This window comes from Temnothorax curvispinosus, unplaced genomic scaffold (genome assembly GCF_003070985.1).
Source record: "Temnothorax curvispinosus isolate PA1 unplaced genomic scaffold, ASM307098v1 QBEX01000632.1, whole genome shotgun sequence".
Lineage (NCBI taxonomy): Eukaryota > Metazoa > Arthropoda > Insecta > Hymenoptera > Formicidae > Temnothorax > Temnothorax curvispinosus.
In genome coordinates, this window is record NW_020210412.1 from 404,549 (window position 1) to 422,785 (window position 18,237).

General features: G+C 35.6%; 1 protein-coding gene across 7 annotated transcripts in view; it reads right to left on the minus strand.

Moving 5' to 3' along the window:
• LOC112456336 (homeotic protein antennapedia) overlaps positions 1-18,237 on the minus strand; it is a 148,774-nt gene that overhangs the window by 34,773 nt on the left and 95,764 nt on the right. The window contains exon 1 of one of the 7 annotated variants that reach the window (XM_025018802.1): positions 3,557-5,029. The exons of the other annotated variants lie outside the window; for them this stretch is intronic. The gene's annotated coding sequence lies outside the window, so the exon portion shown is untranslated. Of the gene's footprint in view, positions 1-3,556; positions 5,030-18,237 lie in introns of those variants that run through there. 7 annotated transcript variants of the gene reach the window in all.

The following is an 18,237-nucleotide window of genomic DNA, read 5'->3' on the forward strand; positions in this document are numbered from 1 at the left end:
CTGCGTTATACGCCTCACTCTCTATCCCAGAATAAAAATGTACTTTGGACCCGCAAACCCGTTATAACCGGGCAGTTTTTGAACATGAAATCAAATATTTGCTTCAAAAAGTTGATAATATTTCTCGATTATTAGAAATCAATTTCTGTAGCTTTTATCTTCTCAATTACATCTAATTTCTTCTCTTCATTTTTTAGCAAATTGTAAAAATTCGATACTATAAATTGTAAAAAAATAAAATACATATATGTACATACGTATACATACATAAAATTTTTTAACAAAAATTTATTTCTCTAGGAGTCATATAATAATACTTTTCATATAAATTATTTCTCCAAAAGTAACTATTTTACAATATTCTTTTGCAAAACATTCAAGCAACTAAAATAAATATAAAATATAAAATAAATATCAATTCTATCTCTCTCTGATCAAAACAAAACGTTAAAAAAGTAACATTTTAATTTATGCATAAATAATGCTAAAGAGAGAAAACAGATAATGTAAGATAATATTAGCTAATAAAATTATATATTTATTATATTAGATAAAACATTCACCAGTACGTAATCTTATGTAACTAGTGTACATTTTTTTTATTAATTATCCCTGTTCTGAATATATGGGGTGCCAATCCAACATTTTTTACTAATTGTTTTGTTATTTAATAACGGACGGATTTATATACGAGATTTTGGAACGCAATAGCACGGAAGTGAAATGGGAAGAGAAGCGAGGTCAAGGGATAGGTGGAAGCTTGTTCTCTCTCCGTATTAACTTCGTCCTTTGTATTCCTGCTTGTCCGAAGGAAATCGGGAAAACTTTGCGTCATTGTGGACCGAAAAAAGAAAGTTAAAATCTCGTGAAAGCATTGTTGGTTGCGTCAACGTTGCGAGCTATTCCTCTTTTCTCTCTTTCTTTTTCTTAACTAACCGAGACATCGTATATAATATCAAAATTTATGACTTAGGCTGGTATTCATCTGAGCGAATCTTTTTCTTTTCAGTACTTGTCTCTTCCTTTTCCTTTTGTAATTTCTTTTTATATCCTTCTATGGATCTTCCTGTGCATATTTCGCATTGTTTTGCGTGTTTCTTTGAAATATTACACATATCTTTTTTTATCCTAACATAAATTATCTAGTCGCTATTCGACTAGCTAATTTATTTCCAGGAAGATAGAAACTTATTTACGTCTTAATCTGATCATTGATGATAATTGCTCAACACTCAACACGTTGCACAGAAGTTATCTGAATACAAGTGGCTCGTCTCACCCGACCGTCCCGTCGATGTCCCGATATCGAAAGTTAAACCGTGCTTATTAATAACAGACTCATGAGAACGGCCACACATGCGGAGTAGTTTGCGTGCTGCGGTAATCAGTATAATGATCAGCGGCCGAATTGACGTATCGCCAGGATAATATATATGACGGCATATGGCGGCAGATGCATTGCGCAGCGTGACGTGCTCTAACGCGTCATTGATAGCCCTCCGCTCCTCTTCCCCATCCCCTTCTCCCCCCCTTCCTCCTGTCACTCTGCCACCCTCCATCAAATTTTCCTATCACCCCAGACTACTCCCTTCATTTCCTGCCTCGACGATCCCCCTGCCTGCCCCTGTACTGGCTGCCTCTGCCTCCTCCCTTCGGTCGTGAACGGAAGGGACGTAATACGAGCGAGGGGGACCCACGGCCAACCAGCGTCGTTGCTTTTAGGGATAAGAATTCTATCGACGTCGTACCCCAAGCCCTTTTTTCACGCCGATGTTTCGGCGGAAAAAATAACATAGTGAGAAAAATGTCGCAATGTCAGCAGTTGAAGATACAGAGAAAAACGCATTAATATCGTATATTAGTTATTGTTGATGTTATTTTTTTCCCCGGTCAATGGCCGGCTGTGTGGAAATAAGAATTCAATTAAATTTATATATTACAATTATATTAATATTTATGCGACTTCCAATGAAACAAACATAGGTGTTTTATGTCTTAAATAAATTCTTAAAATCAGTAGTTTTTTCATAATTTTCGGAGTATAATGCGTTATTCATATCAATGGATTGTACTACAATATATATTTCGTCATAAAAAGTAAATAATTTCGATAGAAATTATTAATATAAATGTATAGGAAAATTGGTAACTTTAAAACAATTTGTACCTGTGAGCACCTAAAAAGTAAAGTAAAGCTAATAAATTATAACATATCGACGTAATAGTATTAAAAAGCTGTCATGTAAGTCTTCTTGTTGTTTAGGCCGATTAAAAGATGAAAGAAAATATCCTAGACCTTTTTTAAGAAATTTCTCACGTACTACGTCTTGAAAGTATTTGATCGGCACGTCGATAAAATTTGTTGACGTACCAGAAGAAAAACGGAATTGCTGCGCATTGTAGAACGCCAGGACTAAATGGTTAAAGGACCACCGGCAGCCGAGCCGTTATAAGAAGCTGGATAAATTGCAGTTAATATTGGAATCTGTGTTTTTTGCATCAACCGCACAAGCCGCCTTGAAATCTACTGTATCATCAATTACAATTAAGAGTGGTTAGCGAATCGCCAAACGTTTCAAGCACGCGGTGCGGATATATTCCACGCTTCATGCGTGACTTGATAAGAACTTTCGCAGAAAGCGTAATTTCGCCTCATTAATCTTGCTAAAAACCTAATCTTCGACTACGCTGAACAACCATGTTTACAAATTGCTTTACTACATTTTACTTGACGTAATGTATAAAAAACAGTTGTTACCGACAAGAGTATTTTCGTTTTAATAAGTATTATAATGAAAATTACGCAAATACTAGAATATTTCATAATATTGGATATTTCTATATAATTGAGATATATCTCTTTCTTCCTCTTTCTTTACAAACCGTAATTTTAAAATCAGAATCAGAGTAATATACTTATCAATATATACATAACGATTACATGTCCTAAAAAGATATAGTATTTTCTTTTCTATCTGATCTAATACAAAATAATTAAATGATTAGAGGTGAAAGGAAAGCCGAAATTTTACGAGAAAATTGCGATAGGTATTACTTCGTTGTTCATTCACGTGCTTTATAGTCACATAAATTTTGATGAATAAGCGAAAAGTGAATAACGAGTTGTGGCAGAATCAATGATCGACGGTTATGAGTTTTGTAATGTGACGCTCGAAGCATTTTACATACCATGATTCGACGTTAATTGAAATGCCATTATTTCTCGTACGTTTTGCGATTTATCATAATTCTATCACTTATCAAACGCACATTTTATAGGAAATTAATGCTTCTTGAGAGTAATAAACTAAATCATTTGTATTCAAACGATTTTAAATTGTCGAATTATACCGAATTATTATACCTCAAATATCATATGTGTTCTCTAATAGAACACGATTATAAATTGCACCCTCTATTTATTAAATTTCATTTAAATTTAATTCATACTACGATTCATACTTGAATAAAATCGTTTCCTGCGATGGAGCGTATCCATCGTTAATGTTTAACAACGATTCAAGATGTAGTTAAAGCCATTTGACTATCCGCTCACCTCCGTCGCTTCTTTTTCCGTCGCCTCCGTCGACGAGGTCGCCTTCTAGTTTCCCCCCTGTTCAAGGGGGTAGTTGTTCTCCCCTGTAGTTTCAGGGCCGTTGCTGCTACGCTAAACTCGACTTCTTCCCCTGCCTCGCTTCTTCCCTGCACCGGGGGCCTTGTCTCCGCCCCGGCGCTGGGCCCCGTCGTGGCTGGTACTTCCCTTCACACACCACCTTCTCGGAAGTCTTTGTCCACGAAGAGCGAACAGATTCGCCAACAGTCACCGAGCCAGGTACGACGGGAAACTGCGTGGGATCAGAAAAACCCAACACCGTCGACGAACCATGTGTCCTTCGAGCAGACTCACTGTCTATTGGATAGAGTAACCATGTGAGTCCATTCACCATCACCCTTTCCTCACTTTGCCTCCGCGATACCTTTGCACACAATCCTACGAACTGGAAGAGATCGCACAAAATACTTTGAACGCTTACAGTACTCGGTACTCCAGATTGATCCGAATGATACTGCTTCGAGTCCTTATCGTTTCAGATTGTCTTGAGAAGATATTGCTAAATCGCAATAGTTTGTTAGCTGACAAAGCTGCTTGCCGATGAACAACGATAAAAAATAAGCGAGCAGTCGATTTAGCGCAACATAAGACGGATCAGGTCATTCAAAATTATCCTCGTCCACGTTGCTCCTTTACTCGGATGAAATTGCTGACAAAAGCTTGGGTTACTGGTTAAGCTTCTTTAAGACATAACGAGAGTAATGCTCACGCGAGGTCGATGAACAGCGCACTGTACTCAATAAGCTGCAATATAACATTGACCTGTAAGATTTACGACGTTCAGGATCTACAATGCAAAACGTAGTTCTGGAACGCTTCTTTGATACTAGCACGAGGTCAAGCTTCGTTTTCCAACTTAAATTTCCTCAGCTTCTTATTATTGTTTACAATACAACGCGGAAATCAATGATGAAGCAGTATGGATCGTCAATACAAACGAGAATGTTTCAATCTGCGAGGAGCTCCACACGATATTACACTTCCCTTTAGTCATTCGATGGTCTCGTTAATATATCGCTTTAGCTTGCGCTGAAGCACAATGATCCCGGAAGTTTTCTCAAGGAGAGTACCAAGAAAATAAACGTCGATCCTTCAGGATCTGTTAACTGGAACTTGATCGTTGTGCCGATTCGGAGTTGAGTTGCCTCGCCACCGCAGGTCCTCCGTACTGGTTGTCGCACTTCAAGGCGTACCGCACGTGTGTCGAGTTGCACGAAAGACCGTAATTTCGGACGATATCATTCGTCACCGAGCGTACTCCGAGCGCGGCATCCCGTCCACGATTGACAGTCCTTACCGGGGCTTGGTGCGTGTCGGCCAGCGTCGGGACGGCTCTCGGCTCGCCGATACCCATGGAAAACCGCGGACGGTGCCGCGGTGATGTATATCTTAAGCGAGAGATGCGACGACTCTGATCCGCGAATTCCGCCCGCTCGGTTTCGCAGCCTCCGACCGGCGGGACCGGAGCGCCGCGACGCGAAGCGCCCTGTGCACATGCGTTAAGCTTCACTCCCCCGATACACCCGTATCCCCCTTGGTCTACAGCCTCCTGCCCTCGCTTCTCTTGACGCCCCCGTGATCCAGCATCGGTGGTGGTTGCGTTGTGTACAGCACCACGAGAGTCCCTTCTCCCCTGCGCCCGTCTTTGGGACACGGGGAGGCTCGAGGGGCACCGCGGGACACTCTTGAGGCGTCTACCATATATACTGTCACGCCGGCCGCGCCGTTTCTCTCTGCGTCAACAAGGATAGCAGATTGCGTCTGATTGGCGTTCTTCGTTGCTTGTTAAGTTACGCAATTCCAATTAGATGTGATTTTGAAATATAATATCGAAATTAAATGCTAAATCAATTCAAAAGTTTTAAATGCCTGTATATTTTTACGTTTTGGAACGAGTGACAAGTCGTGTCCTAAATTAGAATCGTGACAGTAGACTTAAGATAAATTAATGGTATAGCGACGATGACAACCAATGCGTATTAAAATTGGGACATAATATATTTCGTCTTCTGTCTTCAGATTAAATGATGATATACGATAGTTGTTTTCGTCAAGGTATTGAATTACGTTTAATCATTTAATTTATTGTGCATGTATTCAGTTGAGGGAGAGCCAAGAACTGTATCTATCACGAATCTATTTCTTCGTTCAACTAATTTTAATCCCCAGAAATGCTCAAAATAGCATTGCTGACGCTAACGAAACCGCCGTGCTCGCGCGCATCGCATCCACGTGCCACTCATTCAAGCTTTCATCAACCGCAAGCGTACGCGATTCGAATTGAATGCCGAGCTTTCGAGCCTCGGAACGTGCACGGCCTACAGCGCCGAAGGCCGCGGAGAAAATTGCAGAAAATCCCGAGTTCGTCCGTGCTGTAGAAAGCTGCTGACGGATTCGACCGTCAATCTTTCAACGGTAGTCGTAATCCTATCAGACGACTACCAGCATCGAATCGCGTAACTCGGATAGAACGCTCAAATACCTTCTCGAGAGGATGATACGTCGTAAATATATGACAGCGAAACATATACGTTCGATTGTGCTCATGTAATCTATCAATATTAATCTATCAATCTTAATCTATCAATATTAATCAATACGTATCAATATTTATTTATTATTGTCAAAACGCGGAACTTTACATAAAAATCTTTTACATCTTCCAAAACTTCAAATTGATACTCTAAGAATAATATATTTTTGTACTGATCATAAAGACATGAGGGGGTAGTTTGTCAATAAGAACAATAAATCCGACTGAAATCTGACGAATCTGATTATTCAATTATGACTTATTACGGATAGTAATTGGTGAGTTACGCAGTCTGAACAGCTATTGCGCGCTGCGGTGAAACATACGAAATATAAAGTCCGCACACAAATAGTACGTTACGTTATAAATATTAATTGTAGGTTTTTGTTTCGTTCCGTTGAAATATCATATATTATTAGCATACTCGTTATTTATAACGGCATTAATCACACTTATTAATAAGTTTTAAATCTTACGTCGTCATCACAATTTGTATAATCGTGGATTTAAATGGACTGCTGACAAAGAAATGTTTTATTGGTGTCTATACAGTACTAAAATTTATTATAGCTTGTGAATAATTATATATGCTAAATTTCTTGTTCCAAAATCACATTCTCAAGTAAAGACTGTATATAAGAAAAGAACGCGAATCTATGATGTATGTACGAAAGCGTATTTTCGAAACGCTGAGTTGCTATTGCAAGTTTAACTCACTGCGAGAGATTTAAGGGACATCGAAAGCGCTAAATTTTCGGACAAGTGCGGTAATCGTCTTGAGGATCGCAAGAAATTAACGAGACACTAAGTTGTAGAGAGTGCTGAGAGCGTAGGGAGGTAGCATCGAGAAATCACAAACTAGGCAGCTACCAAGGCAGCAAAAGTTCGCACGTCGGTAGGAAAGAAAAGAAAAACAAGGAGAGAAATTTAAAGAACGGCAGCAAAGTAGATAAAGAGAGGGAAGGCATAAACCAACGGGCAGCGGCCGTGAAACAAAGCAGGAGTTGCCGGCCGTGTAATTGGACTTTTTGTTACTTGATATTCTTTTTAAAAGCAGCAAGTAAAGCAGGATTTTCTTGGTTATTAATCGAGATCTTGAGAGTTACTTATTGAACATCCATTTATATTATACACGCGACAAATTTGCTTCAAAGGCGGACATTTAAGAATTTCGTTAAGAATTATAATATTTTCAGAAGGTAATGAGAGATTCTTCAAAAATTCGTCTAATAATATCACCAAATCAGAATAATATTCAATACAAATTTACGACAAAGTTTGCTGTATGTTTTCAACGTTGTAAGTCGGGATATATGATGAAGTCGCCATCAGTATAGCGGAGACGATATCGTCAGCAGTAAGAAGCAGCCAACCGTTTATTTGTCGAGTTAGCTCTCGATTGCAGACGCATTGGGACTACTACCGTACCCTCGTCTTGGGCAGTCGCACACACGCAGACGCCCATACGCGGATGCACGGGCCCCTTCTCACAATCAGTAATCTCTCCCTCCTTCTACTTCTTTCATAGGCCACGCAGTCAGTTGTACGATCTCACGATCGTAGATATGCTCAGCATTCGTTTGCAAATGCTTCGGGGATGGTCGCGCGAGTGTGTGCCACCAGAACTACGTGACCCAGTTTGTTGATGAAGCGCGTCGTAATGTCCGCGTGAAATAAACAGAGCTTCGTGATAATTGAAGAATTGAAGTTTCGATTGCCATCTCGTTGTATCATCCGATCAATCAATTGTTCATTAATGTTTTTTTCTACATTCTTACCCAAAATAGAGTAAAATTCTTATTTCGCATAATTAAATATTTGAAAAAACGGAGAGCAGAAGACTTATACATTCTAAAAAAAAGCTCTTAAAAAAAGTATCTTAAAAATTGCTCATATATTTTGTTGAAAATACGAAGAAAAAATATGAAGAAAAATTGTATCATTGTATAACGAAAAACATTGTGCTCTATTTTGTGAATGATTATTAATTATAATGTAAGATTTCGATATAATTTGAAAAAGATTGCAGTTTTAAAACAAAATATTTTATCACCAACAAAACATAAAAAAATATAAAATTGTTCGAGTTCTCATCGTTTTCAAGTAGTCTTAAATTAAAATTCCATGCAAGTATCTTTTTGGATCTGCAGTCTACGTGCCAACGGTAGCGATATCGCTTTTCCGTTATCCGTGCAGAATGAAGCTCGTCGACAATCGCTTCTAAAATATTTTATGAGAATTGTGTTTTAAAATTACGAAGTTTAAAACCGAATACACATACTTTATTTGAATATTATGTCTAAATTATTATGGAGCAGTAAAATATTTTAAAGATCAATACATATAAAGACGTTTTTTCAAAACGTTTTACTTCATCTTCGCACAACATAAAAAATATATAACTCGTACAAAAAAATAATATATAAATTCTGGAGATAAAGAATGTCTAATGTTCTTTGTTGTTTTTTAGAAATCAGCATAATTATTGTTATTTATCGCAAATTAAAATATGTTAGTTCAAAAATGCCGAAAAATAAAAATCTTGTTCGGTATTATTGTAAGTCCTCAGCGGACGAAAATGAATGAAAATAAACGAAATAGCTGTAAATGAGAGTATGTGCAACGTATATGGAATATACGTTTTTCACGCGTCACCGACATCTCGTGAGCATCGGGTAGATTATACTGACGCATAAGGGAGAATTCAGCCCTACGGTAGAGGAAACTCTCTGCGGGAGTAGCCCATGGAAGCGGAGCCAGAGAAGTTTCGCTTCGAGAGCGTGACGGGGGTGGAACGAAGGGTGGCGTACGAACGAACGGAACCGAGAAACGCTGGTGAAGGAGGATGCCGGGAGAGAAGCGGGCTGACGACTCGGGGGTGGGCTAAGGGGGTAGGCGAGGGGATGAGCCAGAGTTGGAGCGATGGCAGAGTATTGATTTAGTGGGTTTCACCGTCTCCTTCTATTTGTCTCTCTCGTTCTATATCTCCACGTCTCCACCATCTACAGCCACGGAGAGCGCATCAGCTCATGTTTCGGTGCTGCCGTTTCTTAGCTGGCAGGGCACGCTCTATTTTTGCACAATGAATAATTTCACTTAAGAACGGATACCCTCACTAACGACTATTATTTATCATATTTAACTATTTTCGTAATTTCCCTGGAGGCACATTGTTACCTTATATACATATATTCGTAGAATTATTAACTATATTTTTAAAAAATTAACATTTTAATGGATGTTATAGTTGACAGAAAATACTTGTTGCAATATTCTTATAGCAATTATGTTAAATCCATGTTGAAATATTTGGTAATATTACATATTTTTAGCCAATTAATGTCAACTTTTTCCCATGTTAAGCGTTAAACGATAAATTACATTTAAAGTGTCGCTAAAAGTTCAGTGAGTATATGTATAAATTCAGAAACAGTTATCGATTGAATAATCCACGACCGAGCGAGATGGAACGCGAAACCGGTTTTGAAAACGAGTCAAGTTCAGGACACATAAATCGCGATGTATCTCGATACACGTAGGAAACGTCACATTTTCACGGCGGACAAGAAGCCGCCATGCCGAGTTCGACTTGCCGCGAGGCAAGGTCATTTAAATGCGAAATTTCTTTGCCGTGCGACAAATGTTGACCCAAGCATTGATGAATATGTAAACCGTTTGTTCAGGTGAACGCTAAACTACAAGCGGCCAGCAGTGTATCGATCGGTGTCGTTCTAGCGTTAACAAATATAACATATATACGATATGCAAATTAAATAGCGGAAAATCGATCTAGCAACACTGTTGTAGTTTAATTTTAAATGATTTATACGATATACAGTGTGTACACTGTTTAATTATGATATTTTACGTTTAATGCTATTATATTATTTAATTGATTTGTAACAAAAAAATATAACAGCTGCTTTCGTTCTTTCATCACAGGAAATTTACATAAATTGCATTTTTAGTTATAAGACACATGGACTAAAAAAAATATCATGTTGCAATCATATGATGATCTAATTAATGATAGTCGCAACACCCACGTAACAGTTTAGGGCATACGAGGAGGGAAACCGAGATACTATCTCCATATAGTTAAGAGGTGTTTACAACTTCAGGCAGTGAATCTGTGGGTAAGTGGTGGAGAAGATAGCAGTAAATATTCCTTGGATGCTACTCCTCCCTACTCTTCTCCTCTATCCTTTTTCCACTGTCGGTTTCCTTCTTCTTTCGCGCTTTAGCATGCCCCCTTTCGTCTCGGCCAACCGAGGCAGCATCATCCTCCGCATCGCGGAATTCCAATTTACCCTCCTCGTACCTTCTTTCATCCTCGATCGTGGAGCATGGTTCAAAACGAAAACACCCAATTGATTGTGTCCCCAGTACCCTCGCATGCCATTTCTCTTTGAACGAATTACGAAAGATTTACCTCCCAAAGACGTTTTTAAATGATTAAACGTTTATCTTTTTATCTGTCTACGAGATATTAGATAATAAAAATTCAATTTAAACATAATCAAATATTGTTTGATTTTATTTTAAATTTCTCTGTATTATATTGATTAAATTAATCAATTTAATCAACGTAATACAGGTACGTTTTGAGCACATATAAGTAGTATTTAAAATTTATAATATTCGAGAAATAGATAATTAGGATTTTTGAGATTTTTATATAAGATTTAAAATTGTATTTGATATCATAACGAAAAAGAATAACTCATTTTAGAACTACATTTTTGCAAATTCAAGTGAGAAAATACTCTGGTATAAAATGCGATCAAGATATTATATTTTTCATAATGGCGACTTGTATGTGTCTGACCATTTCGGAATGAAACAAATATCAAGATGAAGGTTGCTTCGCTAGATCTGATGAATTTTGCCCTTATCTCGGCTATTCTCAAAGGAATTGGTGAATCTCCGGACAAGTTTCAAAGCAGAAAATTGGTTTTACGTCGCAGATCGGAAAAATAATTAGAAAGCTTTCCACGAAACTTACGCACATAATACATATTACGTAACTTAAATATGTCAATCAAATCTCAACAACTGTATTAAGAAGTGCAAATATCTAACAATTTGCATGTATTTGCGACATTCTTATGATTATATCTGTATAATCTTATAATAATTATAACAAAATCTTGAAATTTTTTGAAGAGTTTGAAAGTATGCGAAATGCACGGAATTAACACTATCGCGCGCGCACTTCACTATGTACTACTTTCAAGATTATATTATAATTGTCAAATTTAATAGCAAAAGTTGTTGATAAAATCGTACGAATTATTTATTTTAAATCTCAATAAATCTAGAAGATTTTGCAAAAATTAGATTAAACTAGAAAAAATTCACACGCATATAGAACTTTGGAAAAGTGTCATTAACAACAAGAAGCATTATAAATAATATCGTTAATTATTCTAAAATGACGGTGTACATAACAAATAATATAGGCAGAAATTATTCAAGCATATAAAAGAGATAGAGAAACAAAAACGATACGATATATCTCTGATGGAAATTGAAAAAGAAAACGGAGAGAGGAATAGAGGGAGGTATCGCAGAGGGATGAGAAAAAAGCGTTGCTGTCTGCAGCCTCGGCCGATACGGAGGAGAGAAAAGGATGGGACTACCGCGTAGACTGGAAATGAAAGAGCTCAGCCCCGAACGGGCGATAATTCATTCCTGAACCGAACGAGGCAGCTGAATCCGGCGTTGCACACGTGCACGATTTCGTGGAATGGGCGTCGCTTTACGTGAAAACTCGCGACTAGTGATATCAATAGCTATGGAATCCACGCTAGATTCGCAAAATAGAAAAACAATCCTTCTTTTTTTTGGAGAGAAAATCCATATCGCAAATTGTATTCAGAGGATAATGTGCATGTGTATGTTTGTGTGGAATTCAATTAATTTCTATTACCAATTAAAGACTTCGCTACATATAACTTTAAGAATTTTAGATAAACATATGTCGGGCATTAAGTGATTTTTTATAATACAGTATCGTTCTCTTGAAAGAATTTTATTAGCGAGAATTTCAATGCGAGCGTGTCGAATATAACAACGTTAAAAACAAATAAATTCCTTTATTATATATCGTAATCATTATAGCGTTTTCGTTTCTTTAGCAAAATCTCAAGTTTGTTAAGAAAAGTCAGATGTATATTGATTTTAGTAAAAAGTAAAGAGAAGTATTATTAAATATTTAAGTTTTCTCAATAACATTCATGATTTTTCCATGGAAAGAACCAATCTTGCTAGTATGAAACGATCATGGGGCGAAAGTGAAACTCGCTTTTGTGCCGGATTCGTTTTTCCGACTGTCGGTGAAACTTAAGGGAATACCTTCACGGTCTCGACCCTTGTAGTCAACTTTCACTACCATAAAAATATAAAAAGCGTTGTTCCGGTATGTTAGGTAAAACGGAGCCAGTATACATAATACGATTTATGTTCTTCAAGCGAGAACCTACGTTCCTCCGTAAGCCACGTCCGATCAGTGTCACCAAATTGACTCAAAACTTTGGAAAGACTAACACAAAATTTTAGACATTTATTTCTCTTGCATAATACTTAAAAAAAATTACTTGCAAAAATATCATAAACGTTATAAGCATGATCATGTTTAATCTTACATTTACATATTAAAAGAACAAAGTACTCTTAAAAAATATTGTTGCATTATTATGTTACATGAAATAGGCTTTAAAAGATTAATTACAGATATTTGTTAATTTTTGGTCTGGAGTGTACTCTTGAGGATCCACCCCTTCGAAGGCTAAAGGGAGGAAAGGGAATTTTGGCTCTAAGCATAGCCAACGGAAGGGCGGGTAGTCAGCGTGAAACGAAAAGCAAGATTTAGATGTCATCCTCATGATGTGCTTTTCTTCTACTCCTCCCGCATGGTACCAGTTAAGACCTCCCTGTAAGACAACCAAATGTTTCTTCGTCCGACCTTCCAAAATCTTTCGTCGAATGACTCATTTAAGAAAGATACTCATTATAGAAAATGCAGCGCCCTAATGATTATGATTTTCTAAAGAAATCTATCACAGTAAGTTTCAAACATACAATTCGACACACACACACACACACACAGTTTTATTTAAACTTAAAATTAATTTAAAAAATTATTTTTATAGTGTATATAATGCATATAATATATAGTCAAACAGCATCTTAAGAAAATTCTTTTTGTTAAAACGTATATTATATTGTATATAGAGAAGCTAGTCGTACAAATCCAAATGGTTCAATATTATCTCTCTATAAAACAAATATTTTATCTTCTAAAATAGTGGTTGTATTTACAATTATAAAAAGCATTATATTTTTTCATCAAGCCGTAAAAACATTTTAACGCACTTTCACGGGTTTGTCTTTCTAGAAAGGAAATCCTAAATTTTCTACGAATGGGATTAGCTCATCCAATCAAACGCAACATTGGAAGGGCGGGTTTAATTAAAATCTTCTTGGAGTCAGGCTATACTAAGTCCACGGGTGGGAGATGCCACAAGATGTAAGAATAGAACATGAAGAGATTTCCTTACGACTAGAATTTCTAAGTAATTCACCAAATTAACGAAATCAATATTATAATAATGAAAATTCATGTTTCACCCTAATTAATATTCATAAATAAACGTTTTCAATAATAGACGTATCCGATTATTTTATTTATGACGATTTTATCTTTAATCTTCAAAATAAAGATATGTGCTTATTTAAAAATAAATTGCAGCTTATTTAAAAATAAAAAATATTAATATTTTGTATAGATTACTGTAAATTAAATATTAACTTACTTTTCACTACTGTGATCTATGAAAATACGTTTATGATTTGTATAGATCATATTTAATTTACAGTAATCTATACAAATCATAAACGTATTTTCATAGGTCACAGTAGTGAAAAGTAAACAAATTTGCATGTCATTTGTTATTTAAATAGTGATTTATGACTTTTATATTTTTGACTTTTACATGAGAGAAACAACATTGACATATTTAAATGAGGCAATGACGCATTTAACACATTTAATCTACAGTCAATTTGTATATATGTGATGTTGTATGATATTGTATAATGTGATTTTATTATATATTTTACTATTTACTAACATACTATTAATCATTATTAAACACAGTAATTAAAAGTCATTAAAAAAATTAGATTATAATGATACAAAATTGTGTGTAAAACTAATGTGTATTATGCTTCCAGATAAAAAATAAAAAAAAACCTTCAAATGTCAATGTGTGACATTTTTATCTATTTAGAACAAAGTTACGATGAAGTATGAAATATCTTTTTTAATTTGTTTAATTTTTAAAAACAAGTTTTTTAAAATTAAATTGCACCTTGGATTTCTCTTCTTCATATTTTGGATTTTCCTATTCATAATTTTGCAAAATATAACTCCTATAATATGATGTACATTCATATGTAAATTTTGTTTTCTTTTTTATCTATATATAAGTCACATTTAATCTATTTGAAAAAAACGTAATTCCGGTAAAGAATTTTCAAAAATCTGTTTATGAACGGAATTCATCTTGAGTAATATTCATCTTCAAGGTTAATTGCTGCCAGTCAGCCAATACAAAATCTTCATAAGTGGAGCTATAAATTTATCATGGTCTGAACACCAAGCCTATATTTACTCTATTATACAGGCTCGTTTTTATAAGCCGTTTACGTTTAACGGCAAATAATCGTTTAGATGCCGCGCCATGATACGGGTCATAAATTTGCCGGCACCCATGGTGTTCGAGCTGTGTTATGATGGTGCGGGATATGCGCAGGTCAGTACCACCTTAAATTCGAACGGGGTGCAGGAGGTGGCAGCACCACGGAAACAGCTGCCGCACGCGGACAGCGGCCTTGAGATAGAATTACACTGCCATCTGCTGCACTTTGCCGGAAGGTCGAGTACCTTTGGGTTCCGGCAATATCGGATAGAGGGCTATACTCTATTTGGCGGGAAAAACAATAATCTTCGAATTATCAAGATTTAACATTGACTACGTTTACACGACTGCTTATAATCCGATTTAATAACTACTGTATACTATCTGATCCAAAATTTTTCTTCCTTTGATTATAACGGTCATTTAAATAAGAACTTATTTTGATATTCGAAACATTTAAATTAATTTTTGATATTTATATACTAAAAAAGTTGTAGTTTAAGTATCAAAAAAGCTCATATCTAAATGATCATTATGATAAAAAAAGAAAAGTTTTGGATCGGATAATATACGATAGTTATTAAACCGAATTATAAGTCGCCGTGTAAACGTAGTCATTGAGAAGAATGTTGTAAAAATAATAAAACATTAGATTGATGTCATCTTTGCGACATAATAAATATATTTGTCGTATAATTATAGCAATAAATTAATCTAATAATACATGTATATGACAGAAAACTGTTGATTCATAAAATAAAAAATGCAATTCTTGTGTAATTATGTATGATATGTACAATCTAATGTGATTAATTTCATATGTATGATATGTTAATGAATCATACACAAACATGCTAATACATTATTGTTCACTATTTATATGCATGTTCTAAGCAATAACCAATACACAATCTTGCAATCAATATTATAACATAAATATAAGAAATAATCATAATAGTTACTTATGAAATTACTCAAAACATTTAAATTTTCTGTTACAGGTATTATATTAAATAGCCTTATATTTTCCACATTAAATTTTCAAATTCTTAGCTATATATTACATTTTTATATAACGTTATGATTTCATGAAAATGTATTATATATTTCTATATTAATATTTATAGTTTGCATTATCTAAAGTATAATTTATTTTTAAATGTCTATTGACAATTAGGTAATATATTTAACTCTATTTGCCCTAATTTTTTTGCACAAAAAAAATTTAATTTTGTGTTTTAGAAATTAAAATTTGGAATTTCCTTTATTTTTACTAAAGTCATCACACAAAAACTATAACAAAAAAATATTCTTTTATTAATTGTACTTTTAGATTCAGTGTAAATACATATTAAAGATACTAAATATTTAACAACAATATTGTTTACCAAATATATACATACTACATTAATCTCATTTTTTCTAAGAGTCACATATATATTTACCGATAAAATGAAAAAGAAACATATTTTTAAAAACAACTGACAAAATATTTAATACAATTACTTGACATAGGTATATCTATATAATTTTGTAATTTCACTAATAAAAGGCTTAATCGGAAATTAAAAAGTGAGCGCGACATATATAAATGTCCAAAACGGAAGGTCTTGTCGCCTTCATCGCGATTGTGCGATGGACTGGCGCGTGGCATTGCTTATCAATCACTCAGATCAACCTACTGTTTGTCTGTGTGTTCCTGTCTACTGTTTCTGTAATACAAATCAACCCCGCAGTGCCCGTTAACACCGATCCTTTCGCCTTATGCGTGATCGTTTGGGTGGTCCGCGGCCGGAGCCAGCGAGGTGCCAAGATCTATTATTAACGACGGAGTAGGGTAAGGAACACGTGAAAGCACGTTGCCGTGAATTCTCACCAAGAAACCTCGGGCCGCATGGCGATCGGTCAAATATCGATTGGGCCGATTTACCGAGTAACCTGTTCCGTAAGCAGGCAGGTGTATATGAACTGTTTCGTAAGGAGATGCAAGTTAACTAATATATATTTCTTGATAAATCCGACATTGCCTTTTTTTTGGAAATATCTAGAGACATGGCTGTAAGCTCATTTAATATTAAAAAATTAGAATTTTAGCAAATTTAATTATAATGAATAAAAAATAAAATCTTTACTTAATGTTCACAGATTAATAGAATTTGATTGTCAAACTACAGACGTCAAACTACAGACGAGAAAAAAGACAAAGAAGAAAAGAATTGCGCAAAAATATAAAAATTAAATATTACGTCCAAACAAAATTTGATCTTCTTTATCCTTTCTTTACATCGTTAATTATAAAATCAAAATATGAATAAGAACAATTGCATATCACATAAGCCACTTATAAATGAATTTTTTTCAAAGAGAGGCAAAAGCGTACTAGCGAAAACATTTACTGGGCGTTTCAGTGTTCGCATTTAGTTGACTGTAAAATGAGATGATAAATGGTAGACTAGGCCTGAGCATGCGAGTTTGGTTGGACAGGTAATAATACTCTTCGTAAAGGCTGTAACTCATGCTCCCATCGAACCTCAAGGAAATTGTGATATGACGATCAAGAGCAATAATCTGGAGTAAAACACTGGGAAAGAATTAAGGTGAAAGGCAGAGATCGACGACGACCAATTAGCCTACATAACCATTTTACGAGTATATCCGTCCCAGTCGTGGAAAAGCAAGATTTAATCACGCTACGAGAAGGATGTATGTCTGTTTTCTCACGCATAGCGAACTTCCTCCCGAAACGAGCAGCCGGCCTATTACTCACGTGCGCGATGATAAACCCGTGCAATCGTCTTAATTAGTTTGTTAAAATACGTTAGATCATCCACTCACGCAGACTAATCGAGATAACGATAATAATAAGGTTAATTTACTTTTCCCTAATATTAGGTATTATTTAATGGCATTACTTTAGCAATTTTGTAATATTATTTAGATAATACGTATATCGCGTTGTTAAATTGCAAATTTTAACGTTTAATTTTTTAATCTACATATTAATTTTAAAACATTCCCTTATATAATACAAGATAATTAACTGTGTTAATAATCAGCGAAAAAATTGCAACTTTTGTACGAACAAGGTAGAAAACTGCGTAGAGTGCGACCGGTTTTCTGGTTCCACGCAGTCAAGATCCCTGGAACACTCGAGCACCACGCAGTAGTTCGCGCAATCATGTTGCGCAGTAGATCGTAGAATAGATAAACACGACACCAGCGCGGCGCTCGTGCTGTGGTTTTAACATCCAGCACGAAGAAATACAGAAACTACTTAGACGTTTCGCGCATCGTTCCTAGATCCACATCTCTTCGGCGAGAGAATAGCTTATCTCGAGCTATGCATCGAAGCGTTACGTTGCGACAAGAGCTACGTCTTGGATGCT